Below are 10,615 nucleotides of genomic sequence, written 5' to 3' on the forward strand. Positions count from 1 at the left end.
CTCCATGATACTCATTGTCAACCAGTGGTCGTTTCGTGTGTTATGGTCTCGGTCTATCGAAAAACGATAGTACGATGATGGTGGTTGATAGTTGAAGATGAAGAAGGTTTCATGGAGGCATGGAGCCCACATGGATTTAATATTTATTATTATATCTTCAAGGGTAAGTAAGTAATTTAATACGTATTTAATTGAAGTTTTAACGACGTCAGCTATTAAGGACCACAAATGTTATGAAAAATTTAACTATTAATTAGGACCACCAACCATGTAATTACTATTAAACTATGAGGAGCACACTTGCAAAATAGCAAACCACAACAAATTAACGATTAAAACTCAAGAAAAAGAGAATTTTAACATTTTTCAAGAAAGTTATCCCAAAAGTCACACTCTGCATGCTTCTTGTTCCCAGGTAATAAAATGCATCGATTAATCTTTCTTTTAGTTATATTTTGCTGGAATTTATTTACTGCAAATTATGTTGTTGATATCTTCACCACCATGTTTTAGAAGATGATTCTAGTATCTCATTTTGCATGTTTATATGTATAGTATACACACATGCATGTATTCATATATGTATGCATTTATGTATACATTTTGATCTATTTTTATGTTCTAAAGCTCATTCTGAATACTCTAACAACATTCTCAACCCGTTCTCTAAAAACATGTGTGTGAGATTTGCAAATTATATGGTATGATTATGGGTGGCTGTGAGCAAAGGAGATAGAATATGTTACTGTTCGTACGGTATAATTTTTTAATATTGTATAAAAGTGGTTGTGAGTCGAGAAGAGAGAAAATATAATGATAAAGGTATAAAAAGTTATTATTCAATTGAACAGATGAGAGAAAATGAGATGAGAGAAAATGAGTGTAATTATATGATAAATATGGATATATGGTAGGGAATAGGCTGGGAATAATGTGATTCATTGCAACATCAAACAGCAACATTTGCTATTTTTTTTAATAGTTTCAGAAAGTTTTGGCTGATGGTGAAATTTTGCAAAAAAATGAATGAGGAAAACAAGAAGCTGGCTGGAGATCAAAGTGGTCATATCTTCAATGTGACTGTGAAAGCAAAGGACAAATATGAAGTGTTGTTTAGAATCAGACGAAGCACGCAATTTAAAAAGCTGATGAATGCATATTGTAACAGGCAGTCATTTGACCTTAACTCCATTAAGTTTTTGTTCAATGGATGCCATGTTCTAGCCGAGCAGACCCCACATGAGTTGGATATGGAGGATGGCGATGCGATTGATACTGTAATAGATGTTTCTCATGGCTTTAATAATTCTAGTCCAAATGATGGTTTGCAAAGTGGAACTGATATTAATATGTTTTCACATGATGGTATGTTTCTTTGTATGCGTTTATTCATACTTTGGACATTAGATAATTAGTTTATGCATAAGTGGAATTTAAGCTTCATCATGTATATATTCATGTCTTGTACTCTTATCAGTTCCAAGTTTAACTTAATGTGAATAACTTTACGCAATCAATGATCATGTGATCAATGTATGCTTTTAAATTACAACCAGTTTGAAGTGGATGTGTTGATCTCTTATTCCAGACAAACAAGTCGAATGCTGTTCCACTCACCTCATAGACGGTGATGGTACTTTCAATGCAGCCAGACTTGATACTTTTATGAAAGATGCCAAACTTGGAGAATGTGGAATTTCTTATGCAGTTGTTGCGATCATAGGTCCACAGAGCAGCGGTATGTGCTGTTTATGTGGAATCTATCTTTTAACAGTTACTTATAAATTTGTGACATTAACGTGCTTCTTATAATATATGGAAGAGCACGCTTCTAAATCATCTTTTCCATACCAACTTCAGGGAGATGGATGTTTTGATTTTTTTTTCATTCGTTTATTATGTTTTCGTGGAATGCTTATAACATTTTTGATTATCAGGTCCAAGATGACCAAAGGTATTTGGATAGCAAGATGTCCCGGTATCGAACCTTGCACTATTGTAATGGAGGGCACAGATGGAAGAGACAGAGGGGAGGTTAAAAATGAATTTTACATTAATGTATATATGTGTGAACCCTCGGGTGGGCAAAAGTGAAATTGCACTAATTTTGACGTTATTTTACTAATCTCGTGAAAAAAATGTTAAAAGTGGCGGAAGGTTAATTAGGCATCATGTGGTGGCGCTGATAGCCGAAAGACAAGGGTACACGCACCATGCACCAATCGGCCGATGTCCCGGTGGTTGAGTGTTATGTGCCTTATGTCCAAGGCTTGATGCAAAACTACTATCGAGCCGGGGGTCTCACCGGAAGCAGCCTCTCTATTCCTTCGGGGTAGAGGTAAGGCTGTCTACATCTTACCCTTCTCAGACCCTACCATAGCTTTGCTATCGGTGAGATTTACCGAGTACGATGATGATGATGTTTTTACTGTTATCTCATTATTGGCTATTATTTATTAACATTTTATAGCTTGTACAGGATGAAACAACATCTGAAAAGCAAAGTACCCTTTTCACACTTGCGCTTTCTGATGTAGTGCCTATAAATATGTAAGTTTGCTAGTTGCTGATTTGACTTTTTGTAGATTTAGTTTCTAAATAAGTGTGTGTTACATAGGTGGTGTCATGATATTGGGCTTGAGCAGGCTGCGACTAAACCTCTTTTGAAAACTGTTTTCCAGGTACATCATCTATATATGTATTTAGTCTATACTCATGGATCTTTTGTTTATGTTATGATTTTTTTTTTCAGGCTATGTTGCGATTAATTTGTCCACATAAAACAAGTTTAGTGTTTGTTATACGTGATAAAAACGGTTAAGGTTTGTCTCTTGTGTAATCATAACATATTTTGATGTGAATTTGATTAAAGTATCTTTAGATTTCTGTAGATACCTCTTGAGTATTTGGAACCCGTCTTGAGAGACGATATCGAGAAGGTAACTTTTTTTTACCCTTGCTTTTTTATATATAAGTTATTTTTATGTTGTCACCTTTAAAAGTGGCAAAATTTTACTTTATGCTAATGTGATATTTATTGTAGATATGGGATTCCATTCCCAAACCGGAAGCTCACAAACACACTCTACCGAGCGAATTTTTCAATGTAAGAACCTATAGATATTATATTAGTTATTATCGCCTTTCAATTGTTTTTTGAGATAAAATAGCATGCATACGTACTATATAATATCCTCTCGTTGATTGTGTGGCCAGGTCCAAGTTGTTGCATTGTCGAGTTACGAAGATAAGGAAGAACAATTTAAAGAGCAAGTATGGTAGCGATATAGGCATAGACCACCTAAATATTGAGAAGCTATCATTAAGGTCACCCAAATATTTATAACTACGTTAAAGGCCACTCAAGTATCAACTTGATTATATGTTGATTTACGCATCAAAAGTTGCACAGACACTGAAAATGACGAAATGCCACAATTTTAAAGATTTTTGTTACGCTTAGACTTGTAAAAAGACAAGTTGCCCCTGAATATATGTTTTGAAAATTCATATAGAGAGTTGCATAAACAAAACTTGGGTTGCTTGGTGACTTATATATACATGGTTTTTATTCTTTTTAAATTATTTAATTCTACTGTTTCTAGGTTGCTAGTTTGAGGCAGAAGTTATTCCAATCTATAACACCTGGCGGTCTAGCTGGCGACAGGCGAGGAGTTGTTCCGGTGTCAGGTTTTTCTTTTAGTGCCCAACACATCTGGAAAGTTATTAAGGAAAATAAAAACCTTGACTTGGCAGCTCTTAAGGTAATGGTTATAGACCCATCAAGTAAAATCGGACATATCGTATAGATTTCATTTTTTTTTAAGTTTGTAGGTTATGGTGGCAACTGTAGTATGTGAAGAAATTGCTAATGAGAAATATTCTTCCTTTGCTGCAAACAAGGTATATATGTGTTTGTGTGTGTGTGTACACACACACACACTTACACATACATATGAAAATTTCTTACTTTTATAATTAAGGGTATACGTGAGAATAATTTATTTGTTTATTTATTATATTTGAACTAACTAAAGTGTTGTAGGATTGGCTTGAGTTACAAGAGGCTGCACTGTCTCAACTTGTTCCTGGCTTTGGAAAGAAACTTAGTTCTTTGCTTTACAATTGTTTATCCAGGTGACAACAACCTATTATCGTATTATGGAACTAAATGGTATTTAAATTCTGGAGACTTTTTTCTTTTTCTTTTTTCATAATATTTGGTTTTCAGTTACGATGAAGAGGCTACTTCGAAGACGGTGTTAGATATGTAAAGAGAAGGCATTTGGAGGAGAAGTTGATGCAAGTAATGTGATTTTCATATCTATATATTCATAAAATAATAAAGTTTTATCGTTTTATTGATTTTCACTCTATTGTATTTTTATACGTAGCTTGTTCAACTGGCTTACCAATTGATGTTGGAACATATATTACCCGTGATCAAAAAAGCACTTAATGATGCTTTGAATGGACAAGTAGGGTTTGCGGTGGCCACTCGTGACTGTGTTAAAGAGTTCATGAGACTATTTGATGAAGAATGTAATGATATATTTGTTTTTCTATAAAAGGGCTACTTTTACAAGGTTTTTATCCCACTCTTATTCATGTGTTGAATATTCAGATGCCATAAATCAAGCCTTTTGGGACTCAGCTAATTTAAGGGAACAATTTTCATGTGATTTAAATTCACATATTGCTGTAATTTGAACCACCAAACTATCTGAACTAACTTCATTATATGAGGTACTATCAGATAAAATTTGTGTTTATAAATTATAATTTTATATATAATCCTTGTTATATAGATTGTTATTTACTTCATTTACTTTTCTGCAGTCAGAAATAAAAGAGGCGTTATGTAGTCCGGTGGAAGCTCTTTTAGTAAAAAGCGGTGATGATACTTGGCCTGCAATAAGAAACCTTCTTTGTCAAAAAACCGCGAAGGCTGTCTCTAAGTTCTGTTTTGCAATTTCTGATTTCGGAATCGGAAAACAAGAAAAAGAAGATTTTATTTTGAATTTGAAGAATTACGCACGAGAGTTAGTTGAAGGGAAGGCTAGAGAAGAAGCTGGAAAAGTTTTGTACCACATGAAAGAAAGGTACCCGCAAAACTTTTAATTTTTTTTTACAAATAATTATCGTTTAAGAATGATTTCAAGAATGTTAGTGATGCAGTTTTGAAGCGATCAATGGCTCGAGAGACTCATGATTAACAAAGACGATAAAATCGAACCAATGGTTCAAGAACAAAGTTCTTATAATTAAAATTCAATCAAAAAAACAATAAACCCTAACACCCTAGTTATACTAAACGAAAAAAATAAAGTAGGAAACGAGATAAACACAAAATAATAAAAGATATTAAAAATCATAATTCTAATAAAGAGAGAATTCTGCATCATTACTCCTCGTCTTCAAAAAAACTCGTCCTAGAGTTTTGCCACCCGGATCAAATGGAACATCAATCCGATTATTTTCCACAACCCACCTAAATAGTTCAACTTCTTGGAACATCTTGCTCAGCTCTAAACTTTTACCACCCGGGTCGAAGGAAACACCTAACTGTTTCGTGTTTACTTTAACAGTCAGCACATAAAAATTTAGTGAAAAGAAACCAAGGTTAATATGTTGAGTTTTCCTTCTAGAACCCCCAATATATACCTCTACGTAGGCTGTAATTACATGTGGCATTTGATCTTTTAATCCATCTCCATTTTGTTCATTAACCCTCTCCATTTTGTTTATTAACCGTATCTACACCAATAACTACAGTATCCTCCTTCAAGAAATCAGGACACTTTCTCGTGGATTCCGTCATCTCCCGATCCAACGATTTAACATTCACCCGCCTAATTTCCTCCATGAAACCACAATTAGAGCTGGACGATAAATCAATCCCGACAAACAATTTGCCCCACTTAATATCATCTTCCTCGTCCCCTTAGTCAGCAAACGCAGGTGGCGAATCATAGATAAAATCGCCATCAGAAGGATACTCCTCATCCCCGGTTAACTCGTCCTCGACGGGTGATTCCGGTTCCGTTTCCTTCCGTGTCGATGCTTCAAGATCTCGGATTCGTTGGCGAAGCCATTTGATCTCTTGTTGTATTTCAAGATCTCGGACTCGTTTTCGGAGCCTTTTGATCATCTTAAGATCCCGTGGATCGGAATAGACTCCATCGCTGCCTCGGTCTGCGAATCTGCGTGTAGGACGTCGATCTTCAACACGAGCACGTGAATAGAAAACACTCTTGCCGTTGCCTCTGTTGACGAATCTACAATCAAGCAAGTATTCACCTCCACGTCGAGCCATTTGAGAACCAAAAGCTCTGATACCAATTGATGCAGTTTTGAAGCGATCAATGGCTCGAGAGACTCATGGTTAACAACGACGATAAAATCGAACCAATGGTTCAAGAACAAAGTTCTTACAATTAAAATTCAATCAAAAACTGACTAAACAATAAACCCTAACACCCTATTTATACTAAACGAAAAAGATAAACTAGGAAACGAGATAAACACAAAATAATAAAAGATATTAAAAATCATAATTCTAATAAGGAATATTGGCCTCATATGATTCCAACTATGGCCCATTGGCAAATATAAGGACCAACTATTGAAATGGCAAAATATAATCCCAACTACGCATGTGGGTGGAAAATTAACGGGAAGTTAACCTTCCGTTAATTTTTGTGACATGGCGGCTGAGTTGCCTCATATCCTGCTGACGGGGGATGCTGACAGGGCTATTAATTAAAAAAAATTTCTTAAAACACCTAGATAATGACATGGACTTTGAAGATTAAAACATGTTGAACTTATAATGGTTAATTAGTTTCTATTAATTAACATTTCAACTTATTAACTCATTACCAAACCCTAGGTCCACCTTACATGAAATTCACCAGACACCTTCGACTACATCATCATCGGCGGCGGCACCGCCGGCTGTCCTTTAGTCGCCACCTTATCCTCATTCTCCTGCCAAATCTTTCACCTCCGACGAAAACGTCTCCAGCGCCGGTCTCGGCAAATGGTGCCGTGGTGTTGGGCCGCCGGGAATTTTAAGTCGCCTGTCGCCGGTCTCGGATCTCCGTTCAATGGCACTTAAACCCAAATCTAGTTGCCCCAACATTGAACCACCACCTCCATACAACCCTAGATCTTGGAACAGAACATTGGGGGTGTTCGATTCGGTAACTATGGTGGTTATTTTGTCACCGGAAACCTGCAACTCCGGTGCTCTTTGACACACATAGCTCAAAGTTGTTAATTTCAGTAATTGATTGATTGATTGTTGGTGTTGTGTTCTTAGGGTTTTGTAATTTGGGGAAAGTTATCAAATGAGAAGATAAAGATTTGGTTTTGGAGTGTGTACCGGAAAGGGTGTGAGGGATGGTTGATTTGAATTTTTTTTTAATTAATAGCCTCGTCAGCATCCCCGTCAGCAGGTTATGAGACAACTCAGCCGCCACGTCACAAAAACTAACGGAAAGTTAACTTCCCGTTAATTTTCCACCCACATGCGTAGTTGGGATTATAATTTGCCATTTCCATAGTTGGTCCTTATATTTGCCAATGGGCCATAGTTGGGATTATATGAGGCCAATATTCCTTCTAATAAAGAGAGAATTCTGCATCATTACTCAATGATACCGATTCCACGGGTTTACTCAAATGGCTCAAGAACAAATGATAATCAAAGACGATAAATCGAACCAAAGGTTCCAAGAATAATGTTCTTAATATTCAATAATCAACAAAAACTTAAGAACTAAACAACCATAACCCTACTTATACTAAGCAAGGAAGAGATAAACTAGGAAACGAGATAAACATAAAATAATAAAAGATATTAAAAATCAAAATTCAAATATGGAGATAGTTCTCCATTAGTTAGCTTAATACATGAGGATTTATTTTACTTAAACTTTTATAGTATTAATAACTCATTTCAAATCTATTAAATCACACAGATTTACATCTATATTCAAGCATGATGATGGTTCAGCGCCACAATTTTGGTCTGGAAATGGAAAAGAAGATATTCAAGCAACCGCTAAAATTGCCCAGTATGATGTAAGAATATTTCATTATAGGTTATATATATTAGTCTTAATATGTGTCTTCACAATCTTGTTCCTTGAATTTTTATCTTTTAGTCTTTAAAATTGCTCTCTATGTTGGCTGCAATTCGTTTGAATGAAGAAACCGATACAATTACAGAAACGCTTGCCCTAACTTTAATGGATCCTAAAAAAGACAATAGTAAGAGTACCACTTTCTGCGATCCATTAGTTTCAATCACGTGGGACGAGGTATCGTGTGTTTTTCTGCATGAATATTTTAGCTTTTATGTCTTCAGTTGATGAATGTAAATTATTTATTTGATTGATTCATCTCAATTCAATTCAGGTTCCTGCTACATGGACACTCATAACTCCTGTTGAGTGCAAATCTTTATGGAACCAATTTCGAAAAGAAACCGAGTGTATCATCACTCAACCTATTGCTTCCCAGGTAAAACTGCAAATGGTGGATCACTCAACCCTCAGTTTAGATATATATACTGAGGAAAGTTAATTACAAATTAAATTAACGTGCTAACCGTGAAAATCAAGTGATACAAGTAATGTAATTGCATTGTAGTGTAATTACACTATGTTGTATATATAATTACATAACTTGATTCTCACAGTTAGCACGCTAATTTAATTTGTATTTGATCCAAACCACACACACACATATATGTATATTAATTTTTTGTTCAATACAAAGAATCAACATAAGCTTGCTGAAAAATCAAAGACTAACAATTACATAAATACTCAAAACAAGCATGTCACTCGTTGACACCGGGTTCTAAATCTCGGGCTAGAAACAAGGAAATGTGGTGTGAAGGCTCAAACATAGGCTAAAGATATCCTAAATTGAAAACTGGTTAACTAAGGCATAATGATGTTAAGTTGGGCTAAACAAGCAAACATGCTAAAACAAAGGTTTTTAATCAGATTTTTATCTCATTATTTGGTTTCTTTTAATAATTTTTATAATAAATTCTAAAAATATTTCTCTTTGTTTTTTATAATTTTTTTTGTTTATTTTGCTTTTAAAAATTCAAAAAATGTTTGAAATTAATAAGGAAATGTCATGTCGTGTCATGTTGTGTATGTGTTTATTGTTATATTTAAATTTGCAGAATATGGCACCTACGCCTACAGCAGCGGCATCCAGCCGCAAGAGGGGTCGGGAGGTAGAGTCTACGAGGGAGGTTGTGAGGCAGCTGCCTCATATTAGATACAGAAAAAAGGCGCCTAGGCCCAAGGTTGAGGTTGAGATTAACCTGGATGAGCAGCCGAAGCTCAAGGACCACCCATTGCTACAGTTTGAGCCGGACACTGAGGAGCATACACGTCTTATGAAGATGATAGATTTGCAGCACCATCAGCCACGCGTGATAGATTGGCAGCTGATTGAGGAGTTGGGACAAAGAGTTCGCTTAGAGGAGATGGTTACGGAGCTATGGAGGAGAGTACTGGATGCGCCCGGGTGCCAGTACCAGGAGCTGACTTTGGAGTTCTTTTCATCATTCAGGCATACATCTGACCATTTTGATAATGATCACACTATCATTTTCAGTTTGGGACGTCGGCTACATCACATGATGATCCCCGACGTTGCCATTCATCTAGGTATGTACACAGCTGAGGAGACGATGCAACCGATATTCACTAAGAGTTTGAGACGGGTTTTCAATGAGGAGAGGCCGGATGGCGTGACACTAGCGCAGTTGAAGGAGTTTTGGATTACAATTGCCGAGGGCGTATACCGCTCGTCCTCTCCAGCATCGCAAATTCATGATCCAGTGATCCGTTTTCTTCATCGGATCATCGCATGCACGGTCGTTGGACGTTATATGAGTATCGAGAAGGTTAGCCAGCTAGACCTTTTCATTCTATATTGTTTAGTTCAGAAGAGGCCGGCAAACCTGGCCACGATCATGATTTCATCCTTCGCTAGACAAAGAGGTCGTGGAAAGGGGTCTCGCATTGCGATGGGGACGTTCATTGGCATGTTGGCGCAGAGTTTGGGGGTATTTAGCAATTATCCTAAGGATAGGTTGACAGAGGGTCAGAAGGCTGCACGGTTTAAGTTTGAGGATATGCAGCTGATGGGCCTTAGCCAGCGAGAGTTGCTAGAGAGGCAAGGGATGATGCTGCAGCAGATCATTGATTTCTTCGATATCTCCTCACCATATTCTCAACAGCCAGAGCCATAACATTAACAGCAGCCTCTACATGAGGATTAGCAGTTCATTTGCAGTTTATATTTTGTTCTCATTTTGATTGGCATGTACTTAATATTATTTATGATCATATTATTAGGAAATTGTACGGTAACCGAATGGGTGTTTGTTTTATATACATGTTATGATTATGTTATTTGCGAGCGGGTGATGTTCGTTGTAAATTCATTCGATGCTTTGGATGTTGGTAATTTTAGTGTTATCAATATGTATTTTAGTATATTGGATTAACTTGTCGATCAAGTAAATAACGTTAGATATTAAACGAGTTGGGTGACGCCGAAGTGCGTGCTCGATTTA

General features: G+C 36.3%; 1 pseudogene; it reads left to right on the forward strand.

The window, feature by feature from the left end:
• Positions 1–1,022: 1,022 nt before the first annotated feature.
• LOC143636609 (protein ROOT HAIR DEFECTIVE 3 homolog 1-like) lies at positions 1,023–10,288 on the forward strand (annotated as a pseudogene).
• Positions 10,289–10,615: the final 327 nt, after the last annotated feature.

The sequence above is a fragment of the Bidens hawaiensis genome, unplaced genomic scaffold, assembly GCF_021521415.1.
Source record: "Bidens hawaiensis isolate Kalapana, Puna unplaced genomic scaffold, B.hawaiensis_p1.1 tig00008036_1, whole genome shotgun sequence".
Lineage (NCBI taxonomy): Eukaryota > Viridiplantae > Streptophyta > Magnoliopsida > Asterales > Asteraceae > Bidens > Bidens hawaiensis.